Source organism: Cryptomeria japonica, chromosome 10, assembly GCF_030272615.1.
Source record: "Cryptomeria japonica chromosome 10, Sugi_1.0, whole genome shotgun sequence".
Lineage (NCBI taxonomy): Eukaryota > Viridiplantae > Streptophyta > Pinopsida > Cupressales > Cupressaceae > Cryptomeria > Cryptomeria japonica.
In genome coordinates, this window is record NC_081414.1 from 87053837 (window position 1) to 87074906 (window position 21070).

Here is a 21070-nt window from a genome sequence, read left to right on the forward strand (position 1 = left end):
TTTTAATAATTGCAAGGAGATTTCAGCATTCAAATATCCTCAAATGGATTTCTGACTAATTAGTTGGCAAATGGGTTGAGTTAGAAGGTCTATTTAGCGCTCTTGAACTTGTTTAAATATTTATTAATGGCTCCCACTTGGTTATGGTGGGCCATTACTATATGTGGCTCTTTATGATGTAGGTTGGATTCATGGTCCTATTCCTTAGGTGACGATGATTATCAATTTGAGCTCCCCCATTCAATGGATTAAAAAACACAATCGTACACTTCAGGACTGGCAAGTGTAATTTTGGCAGAAGGACAAGATGAGAGTTCATTTCACATTTAATGCATTTTTAGGAGACTTCCAGAATAAGCTTCTTGAAAGAGAATTTCAAGGAAAACAAAAATATTTTCTTATTTATTATCCGAATTTCATTTATCTTAGTGTTTTTGACAGGCATGGACAACAATATTAGATTGTTGGCTACAAAGAGACAAAAGGCATTCTTGGGGGCCATTTTAGAGAAGAGGTTGATACAAATCACTAATTCTTCTCATGAACTTTTTATCAATGCTCTCTGCGACCTATGACATTCTTGGAGTCAAGTTTCTATTTGCAGATCATAGACATTATGCTAATCATGATATTTCAGCAGAGTTCCTTGCCATGGTTCTTATGGTGGAAGAGTCGAAGGTTGAGGCTCACATTTTATGCAAAATAATTTTCCAACAAGATTTTCTCATAGATATAGAGAGGATTCTAGAAGAAAATGATATCAATAGAACTATTTCATATCCTAAAGATTATGGAGTGCCAATGAAAGATGGGAAGTCACCCCCACGTCTACCCATTCTAGTCATCACCAATCAAGATCTATGGGAAGTGAGGAAGTTGGTTCTTGGAATGGCTATTGATTTTATGAAGCACCTAATGGGTTTTGTAGAAGATGGCTCGTTGGTTGATCCAATTAGTGATGTTGTTAATGTCTAGGAGCAATGGGTGAGAGAATATAAAAGTATGATGATGTGTTGTGAAGATTATGACTTCTCCTCCATTGGTGATAGTTTAGAATCAAAATATATGAAGACTGGAATAGCTTTATTCACTTTTGTCTATTGTAGTGGCCCTTTTCTAAAAATATAGATAGTTTTTTGGGATGAAAATCTTTTAATTTTTGGTTATTTAGTGAGTTTTAAAATTAGCAATCTGAAGATCCATTATAGTGAAAACTGGTTGATCTCTAGTATCTTGGGCGAAGAGCCTTTTGCCTCAAGATCATTTTTGTTACTGAAGAATTATATAGGGTGGATTACTTTGGTCTGGTATAGTTGCTTGTATATAGGATGGACTCTCTATATTTTGGTTTTGATGACATTTTGTAGGGATTGGTATGTGGTCTAGTTCGGATAGCTGATTTTTGCTTTCTAAAATAACTATGTAATATTTTATATATATATATATATTAATATAAACATTGGCTTCAAACTTTTATCGAGAAAAAAAACTATAATAATAAAATTAATCTTAAATTTAACTATCAATTATTAGTTTAATATTATATATTATTTTAATTATATTTATGTAATATTAATTATAATTTTATTAATAATTATAAAATTATATTTATGTCGAAGGTGTTCCCTATATGAACTTAATCTACTAACTTCTATAATCGATGGTCCATGTTTAGGGAGAGACTTGCAAGACAATTGAAATGCCCAGAGTCGTTGGATCATTTCGATAATAAATTTTTATATTGATATTAATTATTGTAATTTAGTAGGTATTTTTCTAATAAATATTATAAAATGACAAAAAAAAATGTAAGGAAACTTGCAGACAACTTTATGACAATTTCCACATAACGCAATTGAGATTTCAACAAAATAATCACATAGAATCCACATGCAAAGAATAGACAACATACCCATCAAAGATGACACGCGATATGCCCTGGGAAAACACTCATGAGAGAAAAACCTAGCCTCCAAAAGAATCCATCACCATGTATTATTCAACAATGCAACAATAGAATACAACTGTGAAAGCTTCTGAAACCCCAACCATCAATAAGCCATCCACAAGCAATCCATGCGAACAAGCATGTAACCACACATCACATGCCATGCTTCCAACCTCCACAAATGCTAAACCTGGCTAACTGACTCTCTGGCTAGCCCAAACAACTACCCTTGTGGCTTATTTTATAAACACAAGCTCCCACAAAACTACCAAGTGGTATTACATCAAAAAGCATGTGCTACAAAATCTACAAATACCATGGGATACCTACCCCCTTGACCCCACATCTAATATTGGTACTTTATTAAATTACATTCCCCAATATTAAATAAATACAATATAGTATCCCAATGTTACAATACAACTCATCAAGTGGTCTTGAGAATATTCCCAAGGAATCTCTACATGTTACACGTCCATGTGCAACATCAAATAAATATATATTACATTACATGCCTATGAGAAACTCACATAATAAATAAATATTACAATTATACACATTATTATGCAACGTGTACAACACCTATTTTCCTAAGAAAAATCTTGCATAAAAATAAAAATGTTAATAAATTTCTACATTGAAATTAAAACATAATCCTTAATTGATTTCAACTTGGACAAACGGAGGATGGTGTGTGCTCTGCTCTAGTCTGTGTTGTCTAGGTGTAACCCTAGCCTTGTGGTCTAATCCTCTCACTTCTTGATGTTGTTGTTTCTCGTTAGGGGTCATTGGAGGAGGCCAAGGGGTGGCATTATGTGTGTGTGGGGGGGAGGAGGGGTGGTTAGGAGAGCCTTTATTGGATCGGTAGTTCTTGTGTTTTGGATTGCTTGTGGTTACCGTGTGTTGGTTGCCTATGGTTGTCATGTGCATAGGTTTTGTGTGGTTGGATGGGAGTTATTTCTCTTGTTTGGGAGTGTGCATTCTTCTTTTATTTGGGTTTTTTCTGCCCTCATATTGGTGAGGTTGTTGGGTGGTTGTTTTTTGGTGTGGGGTGGCCTTGCATGGCTACCCAAAGGGGTCCTTCTAGTGAATCCAACATGCCTTTTAGAGATGTAGTGATAAGAAGAAGACCTTCTTCGTGCATGTGAGAGAACCCCATTTTTGGCATGGTTGGCTCTGACATGGGAAAAAATTCTTCTCAAGCTGGAGGCTTTAGGCCACCAAAAGTTAATGGATGCTTGGCTAAAAGTGATATTAGGCTTAATCTGGTGATCCAACCAGATATTGTGGAGGAGGACATTAGGTATTTGTCTAAGCATGCCTTGATTTGTAAGTTTCTAGGAATTTGGGTATCCTTTCCCTTCCTTGATTCATGGGCTCGACGTACTTGGATTCTAGAGGGAGATATGGAGGTGTTGTTAGCTGCCAATGGATTTTTTCTGGTCATTTTTTCTTGCATGTCAAACATAAATAAGATTTTTGAAGGGGGACCCTTTTTCTACAATTAGGTTGTCCTATTCATTAAACCATGACATATTAGCTTTAATCCTATAGAGGATCTTCTGTCAAAAGTTCTAGTTTGGGTGAGACTTTCATGGTTCCCTTTGGAATTCTGGAGGGATGACATCTTCAATCTTGTTGTTGCACAACTTTGGAAACTAGTGGGCCCTCCATGACAAACTATGGAGAAAAATGTAATCACCTATGCTCAAGTCTGTGTTGAAATTGATCTGAATAAACTTTTACATGATTCTATGGAAATCCAATTGGGGACAAGCTCATGGATTCAGTAGCTTGATTATGAAACGTTGCCATTTCATTGTCGTGTCTGTCATGAATATGGGCATTTGCAGCGGATGTGTCCCAAGTCTAAACTTGTCGGTTCTAAATTTTGGCAAACTAGTTCTCCCGCAAACCAGGATAAAGGGAAGGCTCCTGCGATGGAGGATAAGAAAGGTTTCATCCCAGTCAAAAATTGTAGTAAGGGTCGAGGTAAAAAGAGGACTTTTAATGATATGCAGAATGATGAGGTTGTTAATAGGTTTAATGCCCTAGATGATTTAGATCAATTTGATGGTTCTATTGCAAATAAACCAATGTTCCAAGACCTTTTTGAGATAGGGGAACTTGTTGAGGAAGAGGGTAATGCTTTGTAGGTGAGAATGCAAGAGGAAGGATTAGGTATGCAAATGGATATAGAAATCCTAGTGGGTAACCTTGAAGATTTGGGTGCAAGTGGAGGCTCAGTTATGAAATATTTCCTTGCCCTCGCTAGCCCTATCTTAAATAAGGTGAAGGATTCATAGGATGGTAGCAAAAGCAAAGGTACCCCACCAGGATTGGGTATTTGTTGACCTTTTTGTGTCAACCCTATCTTAAAGATAACCAATCTGAGAAATCTAAATTTTTGCATAACCTGAGTGTTATGCGCACCTGGTTAACCTATGTGTTATGTGCATTATGTTAGCAAAGTGCAGAGGGGCCTCTTTGCCTTTACATCCTTTTTGGGCTCCTAGTTCTATTTTTGAGTTGACCAACTGGGGTGATCACTTTCACTTAAGTTTACCGCCTTGAGGCTAGTGGGGTCATTGACAGATAGTTTCCTTTTGTTTCCACCGGTTGGCGGTTGTTTCTTTTGGCTCTTGCACCACTACACAGTTCTTCGGCTTTTCCATTCTTTCTTTGCGTGTGTGTAGGGAAATGTTTTCCTTTCTCCCGCTTCCCTGCATGTTCCTTTTGGTCCCGTCATTTTTTTAATACGGGTTTGCAGATGATTATTATTTTGGTTCCCCACCATCCCACGAGGAAATTAAAGCAATCAAAGGATGGATGTGGGGTAAGATAAACAAAGAGAGATGGCATTCCTTACCACCCCACAAGGATTTTCAATATGCCAAAAGGGGCCCTGCAGGTTAAGTAAACAGTAGGCAGTTTGATCATCCTGCAACAGTTTATGAGGATGCAAGGCAGCCTTGCGGGGTAACACGATCATAAGGAGGTGGCTCTCCCCACCGTCCCTTAAGGGAAATACAAAGAATCGAAAGACCTCATGGGGGAACAAAGGGGGATAAAGTAGACTTGGTCTCCCGTTATCCCGCACTAGGTTAGAGGTGCATCACAAGATGTTGTGGGGTAGCAGATAAGGGGGAAGATGGTGTTCCCTGCCATCTTGCACGGTATGAGGGTCGCTCAGTGGTTACACAGCAAAAAGAAATATGTTCTTGGCCCACCACATTAGATATCCATGGCTATCAGATCTTCATAAAGGCCCGATCAGACTGCCATGTTTTAAAACTCAATTGAGCCCTTTGGGGCTTTATATGGAGAGATCTCGTGCATCCATCTTCACGCGAATCTCTCTGGTCGACAACCAATTTTCAAACTTGCAAGAGCCGTTGGAATTTAAACCTCTATGCAAGGTAGTTGTTGACCTGATGGTCGAGGGTTTTTGTTTTGTCCAGTCGGTGCTCGAATTTCAACTAGATTTCATCCAACCACCAGATTCTTCCAGTATTACTCTTGATGGGACTTTGAGACTAATTTTTTTATGCCACCCATTCTCATTCAATAAAGATTAAGGACTTGTGTGCCTATAGACACCATCCCAGTGCATTCAATCATAGATATTTCCTCTCTTTTGTAGGGATTTTTCTTTTCCAAAGGCAGAGGATGCTCTCAGAGCCAAATTCAGAATGCCATCAGATTGTCCTTGATCTGATCTCTGATATTTTTTTATAACCTAACCCTGGCTACAGTTAGGGTTTCTTAACTCTAACTTGATTTGAGTTATGCCTAAGCTTTAAGGGAAATTTTATAGCCCTAATTAAGCATCCTTTTTCATCTCTCTTACAGAATTTCATGTTTTCTATAACTGTAAATGTTGTCTTGCCTTTGTATTAATATAATTATCTTTCTTGCCTCTTTTCGGTTTAGATAATATGTGTAGTGTGTTCTACCTCTTTATTTGAATGCATCTCTTTTTAGTTCTTTAGTATTTCTGATTGTTTTGATCCCTCTATGTATGTTGACTATGAATTACTTTAATTCCTCTCTTCATCCTACATAATTTGAACCTTCACTTATTCTTAGGAAGTTGATTTAGATAGAAACTTGTGCATACCTAAGGCAGTGTTGTTTGATGTCTTGTGCAGTTATAGGCATAGAGGATCAAACTTCCATGTAGGTGAAAACCTTATTTCCCCCTCTTTCAAGCATCCCTTCTTTCTCCCTTTTCCCTCTCAAAACCAGTAGAATAGATATTTCAGTGTTGGGTTAGTCCAACACTTGCACTCAAATTGGAAAGGAAGTCGGCCTTCTCCAAAGACTCAACCTCACTTCTACAAGTCCCACACTTGGGAGGTTGTTTCCATGTGGCACAATGTTTATGATCAAGGTTGTTCATCAAGTGGGTACACTTTTGTGACAACAGTAGTCACCAAAATACTCTTAAAAAGGCTCTACGGAGAAGCCTCCTAAGGTGGGATGAAAGAAAGATCAAGAAAAGGTGAAGCTTGTAGGAGAGACTTTACTAGAGTCTGGAACTGTAGAAGACCGTTGACTCTCACTTTGATTCCTCCCAAAAATGATTTTTCTTTCATGAAATATAAGGGAGTTGAATAGCATCCCTAAACAAAAGGCTATTCATGAGTTGGTTGTCACTAATTCTCCAGATGTTATTTTTATTTAGGAAACTAAGTTATCGGTGGATATTATGTTGAGTAAGTCTGAAAAAATTTGGGCTCGATGTCACTGTCAATGCATTGGGGCTCAAGGTAGCTCAGGTGGTATGGCTTGCATGTGGAACCTACACAAACTTGTCCCAATTTGGTGGATTTCTAGTAGATCCTCTATATTGATGCTAGAAACAAGTTGTGAAACTAATGAGAAACTCCTTTTTCACTAAAGTTTATGCTCTAATTGATGTCATTGGAAAAACTTTGCTCTAGTCACATATTAGATATATTCATTCCCTTGCCCCATTTTTTCCTTCGATTTTGGTAGGGAATTTTAATGCAATCTTAAGTCTTGATGAGAAAAGGGGTGGTAATTCAAGGCTTCATCTTGCTGCAAATATCTTGAGACACAATATCGAGTCTCTGAAATTGGTTGATGTTAAACCCTCCAATGGTGTATTTACTTGGAATAACAGAAGATGTGGTGCAGAGGCGATAGCTAAGAGACTTGACAGATTTCTTGTTTCCTACTACTGGATGGGGGAAATTTGGGTTACCATCTCAGAGATCTTAGACTGGAATGGTTCTGACCATTGGCCAATCAAGCTTTCTGCTTCTAATTTTTGAGTTTCAAAGAACCCTTCCTTTAAGTTTCAACTTATGTGGCTTCAAGACCCTTCCCCTTAGGAGCATATGATGGAATGGTGGGCAGAAGGGAAACCCACCTTTGGTATTGCAATATTTATTTACCAAACAACTGCAACACATAAAGTATAAGTTGAAGAGATGGAATAGGAGTTGCTTTGGTGATATCTTCTCATCAAGGAGGGATGCTCAGGATTGGGTTGACTCTATCACCCACAAGATTAGGGATCAAGGTTTATCAAAGGTTCTCCTCATAGAGGAGTTTGTTGTAGTTAAAGAGCTAGAGGAGTGGGAAATCTGAGAAGAGATCTATTGGAAATAGAAATCATGGGTAGAGTGGCTCCAAGAGGGTGGTAGGAATATAAATTATTTTTACAATACTGTGTGAGACAATAGGCAAAGGAGTTCTATTACCTCTCTCATATCTTTTGAAGGGGTTATTCTTTCTTCCTACAGAGAGATTGCATAGCAAGCTAGGATATTTTTTACTGATTTGTTTTCTAAGGATTTTGTCGCTTATGAGGAGGAGGAAAGGCTTGTGCTTGATAGCATTCCTGCCATAGTCAGTAATGACATGAATGAAGCTCTTCTGAGACCTATTTCAATATCTGAAGTTGAAAAGGTGGTGTTTTCCATGAAAAAGTGTAAAGCTCCTAGTCTGGATGGGTTTCCTATAGAAATTTACCATGAGTTTTGGGAAATAGTTAAGTTGGAACTCCTGGAGGTTGTGCAGGAGTCTTACAGAAACAAGTAGATGCTTAGGGCTATGAACGCTACTTTCCTTGTTCTTATTCCTAAAATGGAAGGAACTAACTCCCTTCACTCCTTCTAGCCTATTGCTTTGTGTAATGTGGTGTATAAAATTGTCACTAAGCTTATTGCAGAAAGACTTAAACCTGGCTTGATAAGTTGATTTCTGAAGAGTAAGGAGGGTTTGTTGTTGGAAGACAAATTTTGGATGGGATTATCATAGCTTTAGAGGCTATCCATTATATGACTAAGTCCAAGGAGAGGGATATGTTCATTAAGTTGGATATGGTCAAAGCATATGATAGAGTTAAATGGAGTTTCATGTATTAAGTTCTCACAACCTTTGGATTCAAAATTGATTGGATCAATTGGGTGATGACCTATATCACTTCCTCTTCCTTCACAACTCTCATAATAGTGAACCTTCTGAATTATTTAGGGCTTCTAGAGGCCTTAGACAAGGTGATCCCCTTTCCCCATATCTGTTCCTTTTAATGGTGGAAGGTTTGGGGAGATTCATCAAGTCTCATGTTTGGATAAGGTTGATTCAAGGTTGGAATTGGGGTCATTTCCTTCCTCCTTCCTCTCATCTTCAATTTGTGGATGACACTGCTTTGATGGGTGCTGCTACAATTTATGAGGCTGTCAATTTCATATTTGCTTTGGATATTTATTTGAAAGCTTCAGGATAAAAGATCAAGGAAGAGAAAACTTTTCTTTTATTTTTTAATGCCCCTACTCCCATTCAGGCCAAGATTGCTAGGATTTTAAGATTTCAAATTGGGGTTCTTCCTATGGTTTACCTTGGAATTTCCCTCATAGCTCACCACCTTCCTAGGGGGTTTTGGCAGGATATCTTGGATAAGTTTCATCGTAAGGTTGGTCACTAGACTAATTTCTAGCTCTCATCTCCTGGTAGAATGACTCTTCTTAAGGTTGTTGTTTAGGCTCTTCCTATTTATTGGTGTTTTGTGCAGATTGCTCCAGCACGCTTTATTAAGGAATTTGAGGCTCTCTCAAGGGAGTTCTTGTGGACTAGTAATTTTCTCTAGACTTTAAATGGATTTTGGTCAAGTGGGATTCTGTTTGTAGGCCAATACAGGATGGAGGGTTGGGTTTACGTCTTGCTAGTATGAATGGTTGGGCTTTGGCTACTAAACTTTTCTAGAGGTGGTGCATCAATCAAGATAAGGGATGGGATAAAATTCTCAATATCAATTACCTTAGTGGAGTGGATGGAAAATATGTTCCCTGATACAATTTAGTAGGTAATGGGTCCATGATTTGGAATACCCTTGAGCATGGAGCGCAGTTGGTTAAACAAAGTCTTTTCAGGATTTGTAATAGGGGCATTGATGCTTTGTTCAAGAAGGATTCTTGGGATGGTTTCCCTCCTATTCTCTCACAATTTCCTCACTTGTAGCATCTTTGTGATAGTTTTCTTGAGGTTGAGTGGGACGGAGTTGAGGACTTTAAGGTATATTGTAACCTAGGACAAGGGGAGGTGGCCAGATGGAAAGAACCACATGAGTGGTCTCCTATTTGTTTGATTGCGAACAAGAAGGCTCTTTCTATGATTCTAGTAGGTTGGTTATACAATTCCCTAAAAAGGTGAGGATATGCTTGCTTGGGGTCCTAGCCCAAAGGGGAAATTTACAGTGGCTTCATGATATATGGAGTTGGATAGGTTGTCCTTTGGGAAGGTGAATGTGTCATGGTGAAACAAGTTTGGAATAAATGGTCTTGGCCAAAGTGTAATTTGTTGTCCTTGGTTAGTTGTGCAAAACAAATGCCTCACTTGGGATAATCTTCAGAAGAGGCAGTTTTGTGGGCCTTAAATTTGTGTTATGTGTTATAGCAATGAGGAGAGTACCTTACATCTCTTCTTCTATTATTCTTTTGCTATAAAGATTTGTCATCTTTGGTGGGAAACCTGGAGGCATGCTTGTGTTCATGCCACCTCTCTAGTGGAATTTTGGAATAGTCTTAGCAAACCTCCATTTGATAATCCCTTCCTTCATACTACTTGGGATATCAGGCCAGGTTTCATTATTTGGCAATTATGGTTAGAAAGAAATCATAGGATTTTTCAGAATAAGAATTTGTTGGTGCAACAAATATGGTTATGCATTATTCACATGGTTCAGGAAACTTTGATAGCTAAATGTGATTTGACTGTGAATGTGGAACCTGATGATTTGTTCATTGTATAGAGCTTGGATATTTATGGGAAAGGTTTTGGTGCTCTGTCTAGGAGACGATAGAATGGGAGTCGCCATGATAAAATGAAGGCCCAACGAATTGGTAAGTGGTCCCCTCTGTATTCAAAAATTCTTAAGATTAACACTGATGGATCTTCTAAGGCAAATCCTAGGCAGGCCAAAATTGGAGGAGTTAGCAGGGATTGGGAGGGAAGTGTAATTTTCCTCTTTTCAGTGTATAATGGGATACAAACTAATAACCTTATGGAGACCCTTGCTATTCTCTTCACTTTAGAAAAGGGATGTGCTCTTGGATGGAGAAATATTATTTGAGTCTAATTCTCAAGTTGTGGTGGATATGTTGAATATACAAAGGATTGAGGACATGGAGTGGCATTTGGCCTTGGTTAGCAGACAAATTCTTAGTTTGAGGGAGTCTTTTGATTTTGTTTCCTTTTGCTATGTCCCTTGTGAGTGGAGTAGGGCAACAAACTGTTTAGCTAAGTGGGCTTCTGAGCACCTGGATGGATGGGATATTCATGAATGGGGTCAGTTGCCCCTGGAGTATGCTAAAGAGTTTGAAATAATTATTCAAAACAATTTGGTGAATTAGGTGGGACCTTTTATGGGTCTCCGTGGTGTTGTTTGGGTGGTTTGTTTCGCCCCTCTCGATTGATTGACCCTTTGCTTTGTATTATCCTTCTTGATGCAATAAATTTTTACCCTTTTAAAAAAAACAAAAAAAAACATAATCATGGTTTGATATTTAAAATATTCTAAAGGAAAAAAGCACTATAATCTTAAATTAATTTGTATTTCTCTCATAAATTTAATAAAATGACATACACAAAAAACTTACACACAAAACCAAAAATCTTAAATTTATTATTAAATTAAAAATAATTCTATGTATTGATATTTAAAAATATTTAAGATAATATATAAAATATTCTATAAAAAAATCATTATAATCTTATCTTTAATACATATTTAACAAATATTATAAATTAAAATATTATATTATATTTACTTATAATTTTTTTTAAAAATTACTAATAATCTCATCTATAATATTATATTTATAAAATTATATATAAATTAGAACAAAACAAAATAAAAGAATTTGATTTCTGAATAACTTTTTAAAAGTTCTCAAAGACATAATATTTTATTATTAGGATTTTGCCAACAGATCTTATATCTATTTTAATATTATTGTAGTTTTTATTTAAATAATTAGATTTTAAACAAATTGTAAGTTTGATTTTTGTTTATTTGATTTATATTAAAAATTATTTATTAAGAATTTGATTTGCTACTTAGATGGTGAAATTTATCTATATCATTCTTATGCTTTTTTTAATATAACTTAGGTTTTTAATATTGATAAAATAATATAATATAGTTTCTCAAATATTTACACTTTAAAAAAATATAAATAAATAAATAGATGATTAAGATTATTTATATATAAAAAGATGTCAATTTGTGTTTTTGATTTTTTGTTGAAGCAACTTTTTTAAAGTTGTCAACCACATAATATTTTATTAGTAATTTTTTTTAGGGAGAGATCTCATATCCATTTTTCATTATTTTATTTTTTTTTCGATAAAAGTGGACAAGCCACTAAACTATATTTTATTAATTTTGAATTTTGAAAATACAAACGGGTTCAAAGGGCATACCGGCAGAAAAGAACCCGCAAGAAAACCTCCGGTTGTGGCCCAAAAAAGTAAATTTAAAACCCCATAAACCCAATTACATATCTGATTACGATCCCTCTCCCATTATATAGCTTTTCAAAGATATACATATCAATATCCAAAAAAAATCCCCATATACCCAATTACATATTTGAAATTGATCACCCTCCCATTACATGGCTTATCGAATATATACATATCATTATCCAAAAAAATTATGAGTAATCTGTAGAGTAAGCTTGCCATGAAGATATATCAACCGATCAGAACCCTGCATCAAAAAAAGACATCAACATATCTGCACACATAGTTAGTTCTGAAACCAAGAGCTTGAGCTCTCAACAGGGGGCTCTCTATCCATGATCAAAGGAGGAATTCTCTTCAAGGGAGATTCTAACCACAGAGGAGCTAAAGCCAAAAATCCAAAAGAGAGCAGAGAATGTAAACCCGTAAGCACCACTAAGGCTTTATCCACAAGCTATGAGGGAACCGATTCTAGCAAGGATTCAAAAGCATGCAATGTGTCCCCCAATCTATCACATAATAACCCCATTCTCAACTCAAACAATAAAACTCCACTGTTCCCATTATCCAGCAAATCAGAGCGAGGAAGAAAACCCCCGTAATAAAAAGAGCCCAGCTCAAAATGATAATTATCCAATGCAGAGCTAACAAGCTCCCAAGAGAAAATCGAGGGAGAGATAAACGTATGAACCAAGAGGTGGAGTAAATCCTTATCAAGCAAAATATCATAGCAAATAGTAAGAAATCGAGACAAAATCTCAGAGCCAAAAAAGGAAAGACCAGATTGCAGCCAGAGAGATCCCAGCAACCTACGAACCTCAAAATCCACCTGAGGAGTAAGCAAAGAGAACACTTCCCCAAGCATTCCAGAATTATTACTGGGAGCCTCATTTTCCCTCTCAATTGGGCATTCAACAATGACCCTATATCTTGCAAGATAAAAAATGCTCGACATATGAAACAGAGCTTGAGAGAGAATAATCCAAGCATTTACTGTTGTATTGAGAACGAAATCAGCTTTTAAAGACCAGTCGCCTCCAAAAACACCGAGATAATCATGGTACTTCAAAAATATAAATAAATCCAACTGAAGCAAGATTAAAGCTCATACAAAATAAACCATAAATAATGGACTTCGCATGAGGGTGGCGGCCGAAACAAGTACTTTATATCCCAATTGGTGCCACATAACAAGCAACACACTCCTTATCATAATAGCCTCATAAAAGCCATGAATGATTACCGAAACACATTCCCTTCATACATCATGAAATAGTAAAGTTTTGAAAACACACGAGCGAGGATAAAGCAGATCCAAAAATACCAAATCATAACCGTGAAACCAACCTACTAACAGGGCACCATCTTAATACCATAACAGGTACCACCCTTGCTGCTTATGACAGATCATAAGCATACTCAATAGCCACCTAGGAATTGCCTACTAAGCATGCTTACCACATGCGCATAAACCCCAAACATGTTGCCTTCTTAAGGCATAAGGGCACTGAAGGACTTTTTATGAGAACATATTTTAAGAAAAAACAATAAAATTTAATGCAAATGTTTCAGAAGGGAAGGCAGGAGCTCATCCATACTTATATCCTGCAAGTTTGTATTAGTGTCAATGGCTAAATTTGCCAAAAAATCCACTATTATATTAATTTCTCTGAAGCAATGGGTGATCAAAAAGGAATCAAAGAAAGCCAACTGTTGTAAAATTAACTCCAGAACATATTGTAATTTCCAACAATTAGATTTCTTCTTCATAACACATTGGATGGTTACCATCGAGTCCCCTTCATTTACCAAATCCTTGATACCCAAGGATATAGCCATGTCCAAACCCAGTGATAGGGCCTTAAACTCTGCAAAATTATTGGACTTATACCCAATAGCATGGCATCTAGCCTGGACAATATTCACGTGATGATCAAAAATCACCATACCTACCCCTGCCAAACCAGGATTTCCACGAGAAGCATCGTCAAAATTTAATTTAAAATGCTTAGTAGGAGGGGGCTTTCAAATAGATAAATGTCTTTTGGTTAAATCATTGCTCTTTCTCAAAATGGAACCATGAGAAGGCAAGATAGATAATAGCTTCCAGACCCTAGTCACCCTGCTATCCCAGTGCAAAAAAGAAGAGAGATTTTCGAGGTTCTTACAGATATAAGACAAGACAACTTTTGAAATAGAGGATTCAATTTTGAGCAAAACCTCCTGAAGAGAAGAGCTATGCTTTTTAAAGATCCTATTATTCCTTTCTAGCCAAATGTTCCATATTAATATGGAAGGGGAAGCAATCCAAAGACAAGCATAGAAGGATGAAGCAAACAGAAGAGGCCAAGCTCTGAAATGTGAAATAAGATCTTTCCCTATTACAAAAGACAGGTTCAATTTGTCAAAAATCCACTACCAACATTGAAATGCAAAATCACAGTGAAGGAAGAGATGAGAGGAGGTTTCCAAATTTTTTTTGCATAACACACAAGAAAAAACATTAGTGATACCAAGTCTATCCAAGTGCATGCCTATAAGAACTCTATCCTGGATTGCTAACTAGGAGAAACCACCAGCTTTTGGAAGACAGGTCGAATGCCAAAATAGCTTATGTGGCCAAGAGGAAGAGTTATTGGCCGACACAAGAGAGTTGTATCCATCCTTAACCATATGTTTGCCCGAGATGTTCCTAGTCCATACAAGTTCATCATCAGAGTCAGTTAGGATAATCGTTCTTTCTTCCAAAAACCTTTGCAAAGTGCAGCTTGAGATCATTCTCAACATCCAAGAATTCAATGGATTTCCATTTTGCCAATTTCAGATCACCATTATGAATTACCTTGAAGTAATCTGCCACAAAAACCCCCCAAAGGGAAGAAATGATAGATATCAAAGGGGACTAGTCCCTTATATTTTGTAAGGGAGTATGACCATTCTGTAGAAGTTGAGAAAGCCAACTTCACAGACCCCGAAGATCACCTGCATGCAAATAACCTGTCACAGAAAAAAGAGATGGAGACAAACAAGCAAGGGTGCTCTGAAAGCTGAAAAATGTATTCATCCGAGAAAAATGAATCAAGAATATGAATAATACAAGAGATCAATCCTTATAAAGGAGATCAACACCAAAAGGAAAACCTAACCCTAAGGTGTGTGCATTTAATAATTAAATATTAATTATTAAATGACTAATATGTGCATAAAGGGAAATCTTAAGAGGAGAGCAAAGTTAATTAATTACTTTACTCTAACACCCCCCCTTAAGATGAGCTAAAATGCAGCTACAAACAATGTAGAAGAAAGCAAAGGAACTACAATGCAAAAGAAGGTCCCGGCAACAAGGCCTGATCAGGTACCCAATTACAACCAAATCTCTGTAAAGTGGAGAAATAGAGAAAACCTCATGGGAAAAACTCTACTCCAAAAAGAGATGAAAGAAATAAATGCACTAATAACAGAAGGATAGGAGGTGGATAACATGATACCCCCCATAGACAACTTCTATCATATAAGTACATATACAATGGTCTCCATAGGAGAAAAAGAAAGAGACTAGAAGCCCCCCCCACAATGAAGAAACTCATGTCGCACATATGGATGCCTGAGGTAGAATCCAAAAAGAGATCCTGAAGCGGCATATAATATTCCTCCCCTTGGGAAGAAATGGATCCAAAGGACGAAGATGAAGAAACCCTGTGAAGAGAGAAGAATCAATTTGTCTCAAGATGTGTGCCATAATAGGATGTTGAAGAATCCCTCTGTCTGAACTGAAACAAAAGATGTCAAATCCAAACTGAACTGAAGACTCAAAAACTGCAACCTCTGAATGCACAGATGATGGTGGGCTAACAGCTGGAATATGGCTGTCAACAAAGAGGAGCTGAAAATCCTCAAAGTAATCCTCCAAGTCTGCAATATAGGACTCTACAAACAAAGATGAAATGCCTGCAAGATAAGAATCCCAAGTTGCCATGTCTGAAAGATGTATGATGTCCTCCTTAGCTGAACCAATAGGAGCCAAAGAAGAGGCAATATCAAACTAATCAGGAACAAAAGGAGATGATGTTGATACATGTATAATCTCAGTCTGAAGAGTAGGAACTGTGAGACAATCCTCTGATTCATCGGAATATGTAAGGGTGTCTAAATATTGAAGTTCCTTTAAAGTATCATGATCAAAAGGTGTGTTATCTCTCCAACCAATGGGTACAAGACAATCTGAAGGAGGATCCTTTGGGAATGGAGAAAGACTGGGGTCTCCATAGATCTCCCAAAGACGTGTCCAAAGTGAGTGAGGACAATCAATGCCCGATATAGCCCACACAGTGTCAGAATCAACACTAGACAAAATAACTCCTTCTATGTGATTTCTCATGATATCCCAAGCTAGTTTTCCCTCTAAAGTTACTGGTTCAGGTATGAGATCATACAAATAAGGCAAAATATTAAGCCACCTACAGTGTGTAAGTATGCCCTTTGCCCATGACTCATAATTACCCCGTTCTAGAAATACAACTGAAGGGTGAGTAGAAAAACCCATGATAACTCTTCAAATTAACAAATCTAAGACTAAATGGCTTTAATACTGATAAAGCAGATCAAATAAAGCCATCCCATGCAAACAAATCATTTCCAAGTCTGAAACGTCCAAGTAATTGACAGATGTGTGAAAACACAAAGTACTGAATAAAATGTACCTGGTGTAGATTCTGGAAAAATAAATGATAGATCTGGAAAGAGCATAGAAACCCCTTTCCAACGCCTATTCGTTTGTGAAAAACGGAGTCCGTATGCAAAAGATATGGCTCCTAGAGTGCAAAAAACTTGTTCTAACTTTGACTAGCAAAAAACACTGTAAAACGGCAAAATCAAAGAAAAAGACCTAAATCAATTAGATCGAGCTCGGAACTAGCTTTCCAACGCCTATTTCCATTCGAAAATCTGAGCTAAAATGTCTGAGTTATGCCTGATTTCGTGAAAGAGCTCCAAAAGACCCAAATAGGCCCTATAGCCCTCAAGGGCTAAAAAAAATAAGCCCCTGGTCCGCAGGGCGACCAGGGGCTAGCTCTCTGCTGGCGGCGCGGTGGCGGCACAGGGGTGGCGGCAACGGCGGAGGGGCGGCGCTTGGGCGGGGTGCGGGCTAGGCACGGGCAGCGCGCAGGCGGCCGGCGACGCGCGGGCGGCGCTGGGCGGGTTACCGCCGGTGGCGATGGCCGCCGGGTGGCCGCCAGGCTAGGCGGTGGCAGCGCTGGCCGTAACACTGGCTGCGCCCAAAAACTTCAAAAAAACTACATTTTTTTTAATATTTTTTTTTTTTTTTTGGAATTTTTGCCTCAGTTTTCGTGCCCTAGGGTCGTACGGCCTTGGGGCAAAAAAAAATTTGCCTTCTAGAGCAACTGTGTCCAAATCGGATGAATTTTATATGGAAATAGGGGTTTTTGGGCGCTACGAGCTCAACGGTGAGGTCCGTTTGGGCTCAAAGTTCACCGAAAACAAAAACCCCTATTCCAAAATAAAAAGAGAAGACAAACACAGATCTGATGCAACCAAAACCTGAAAGTCAGATCTAACCCTCGTAGCTCCAAATTCTTCAGAAGACGAACAGGAAGCAGCAGGTCTGGAGCTCTGATACCATGTAGAAGTTGAGAAAGCCAACTTCACAGACCCCGAAGATCACCTGCATGCAAATAACCTGTCACAGAAAGAAGAGATGGAGACAAACAAGCAAGGGTGCTCTGAAAGCTGAAAAATGTATTCATCCGAGAAAAATGAATCAAGAATATGAATAATACAAGAGATCAATCCTTATAAAGGAGATCAACACCAAAAGGAAAACCTAACCCTAAGGTGTGTGCATTTAATAATTAAATATTAATTATTAAATGACTAATATGTGCATAAAGGGAAATCTTAAGAGGAGAGCAAAGTTAATTAATTACTTTACTCTAACACATTCCACATTTCATCCCAAAATCTAACCTTTTTCCCATTATGAACAATCCAAGAAAGATGTGGCAAAATAACATTCCGACATTTGCAAATAAAATTCCACATAGCCGAACCTAAAGGTAGATTAGATATCTGAAAGACATACTCCCTAGGTCCATTATTCAAGTATTTTGCAAACATTATTTGTGCCCAAAAAGAATCAGGTTTCTCATACAACTTCCAGACCAATTTAGCCCCCAGAGCCAGATTTTGTTTATTCAAATTTCTAATACCTGTACCTCCCTGTTCCTTGGGCAAACAGACTCTATCCCAAGCTACTAAGGGTAGTTTATTCTTCCCATCTTTACTACTATTCCAAAGAAAAGACCTAAGAGTGTCCTACAGACTTACTAACACTGATTTTGGGGTACTTACTACTAACATAAGATAAATAGGGACCGAATTCAACACAGATTCAATCAGTACAAGTTTTCCTGCAAGGCTTAACCATGTATGGTTCCAGGATAAAATCCTCTTTGAGATGACCAAAATGACCTTTTCCCAAAAGGATAGATTATTATTTTTAATGAAAAAAGGTATACCTAGATACTTACAAGGAAGAATACTAGGATCAAAACCCCAAAAGGTCTGCAATCTCTGCTAGACTAATTGTGAAGTGTTAAGGAAGAATATTTTTGACTTCTCAATGTTGACTTTTTGGCCTGAAAAAGCCGCATACTTTTGGATAATCCCATTTATAGTATTAGCCTCCTTTAAGGAAGCTCGACCAAAAAGCAAAGTGTCATCTGCAAATAAACAATGTGAAATATGAAAAGGAACCCCATGGATCGCAATCCCCCTCCAAAGACCTTTTGATTTTGCAGCCGTAATTGCCCAGCTAAAAGACTCCACTAAAAGGATAAACAGGAAAAGGGACAAAGGATCCCCTTGCCTCAGACCTCTTGAGGAGGAGAAAAAACCGCAAGGAGACCCATTAATTAAAACTAAGAATCTAGCAGTGGAAATAGCAACCTTAATCCATTTGACCCAAGCCTTAGAGAAACCTAATTTGAGAAGGACACAAACTAAAGCCTCCCACTCAACCCTATCATAGGCCTTCATCATATCTAGTTTGAGAATCATAGATGAGACCTTCTGAGAATGGATAGAATGCAGCACTTCGTGCACCACAATGGCTCCCTCTGGAGTTTCCCTACCAGGAACAAACCCACCCTGCTCTAAGGAGATGATTTTGGGAAGAATTTTTGCCAATCAAAGGGAAATTGCCTCAGTAAATATTTTATACAGAGTATTGCATAAAGCAATAGGACAAAAGTCAACAAAGGTCTTAGTTACTTCTTTCTTCGGGATAAGGGCAACAAAGTAGTATTAAGTTCTTTTAACATTGACCTATTTCTCCTAGCCTCTTCAAGAGCCAAAAGGACATCTTTACCCACAAAGTCCCAACACTTTTGGAAGAATAGAGTGGTAAACCCATCAAGCCCCAGAGCCTTGTCAGGATTCATATCAAAAATTGCACATTTAACCTCTTCCAAAGAGAAAGGAGACATCAGCATCCTATTATCTTCCAAGAACACTAAAGGGGGAATATTTGAAAGAAAACTATTCAATCCACAACCACCCTCTGAGGTCAATAATGATTTAAAGAAATTAACTACTTCTGAAGCAATGTCTTCTGATTCAGTAAGAAGCTTCCCATTGGGATCCTCTATGCAAGATATCCTATTTCTACTCCTTTTTAACTTGGTGGAAGAGTGAAAAAACTTTGTATTTCTATCCCCATCTGAAAGCCATACTTCCCTGGATTTTTGTCTCCAAAAAGATTCTTCCCTAGCTAATACTTCCTCTAATTTTGATTTTAAGGTTTTTAATTCATCAAACACATGAGAAGCCATACCATGAGAAAGCACATGCATATTTAAACATTCAATCATATCTTGGATTCTTTGCTTTTCATGAAAAATATTCTTAAAATGTGAAGAATTCCATTCTCTGATATTTTTCTTCAAAAAACTAAGTTTTTTAGCAATCTGAAACATTCGAGACCCCAGACAAAAGGGGGCAGAATCCCACCATACCCTCAAAAGGGGTAAAAATGAGGGGTCCCTGAACCACATAGGTTAAAATTTAAAAGAAGATTTAAAATTAGGAGTACCCTCCAAGATAGTTAATGAGATCGGAAAATGATCAGAACCTGACAAAGGCAAAATAGAGGAAAAAAACTCAAAATCTGATTGTAACCACGATACTGATAGGAAGAAACGGTCTAACCTCTCTACTATTTGAGAAAAGTCTCTCCTCATATTTGTCCAAGTGAAAACCCCATTTTGAAATTTACAATCAAAGAGGCCCATGTCAAAAATAAAATTCCCAAAATCAACCATTGTTTTCTTAGCCGGAAGAATGCCTCCTTTCTTTTCACTAGAATCTATGATTGCATTAAAATCTCCTCCAAATATGACTAAAGATCCCTACCCTAATGGAGAAGCAATCCTTTTTAAATCACCCCATAACTTACATTTCGCCTGAACTGTAGAAGGAGCATAAACATTAAATAACTAAACCTTAACCTTAGAAACCTTGCTAAGAATCAAAAGCAACATCCAGTTTGCAGCCAAAGTTACTAACTGGACATCTATATTGAAGTCATTCCACAATAATGCTAGGCCTCCAGAAGCCCCAGTAGCTGGGTGAGAAACAAAATTCCACCTTTTCCAAGATGAAAAAAGAACATTAGCAAAACCCTGAGATAATTTAGTCTCTTGCAACATAATTAAATCACACTTAATTAAATCCATCTGGGATCTAATCAATTGGTTCTTGTTAGGGGCATTTAAGCCCCTAACATTCCAGGAAATAATCTTCATTGTCCTCGAGGGGAGGCCGAAGCTCCCCTCTTCTCAAAAACCAGAGCTTTGGTATTATTACCAAAACAACTCTGCAAATTTCTTTTAACAACCCCTGATCTAGTCACAGGAGGACTAGTCAACAAAAGATTCCCCTTTTTCTTTTTCCCCTTTAAGGGAGTCGAGGTAGATATTTTAGGTCTTCCTAAAGAAAATGCCTTACTCCCCTGACCCATGCCAGGAGAGAGAGACAAAGTTTTATGTACCCCAGCATCAATCTCTATTTGAGTCTGGCTTTCTTAGGGGTTCTACCTCATCTAGGTGAACC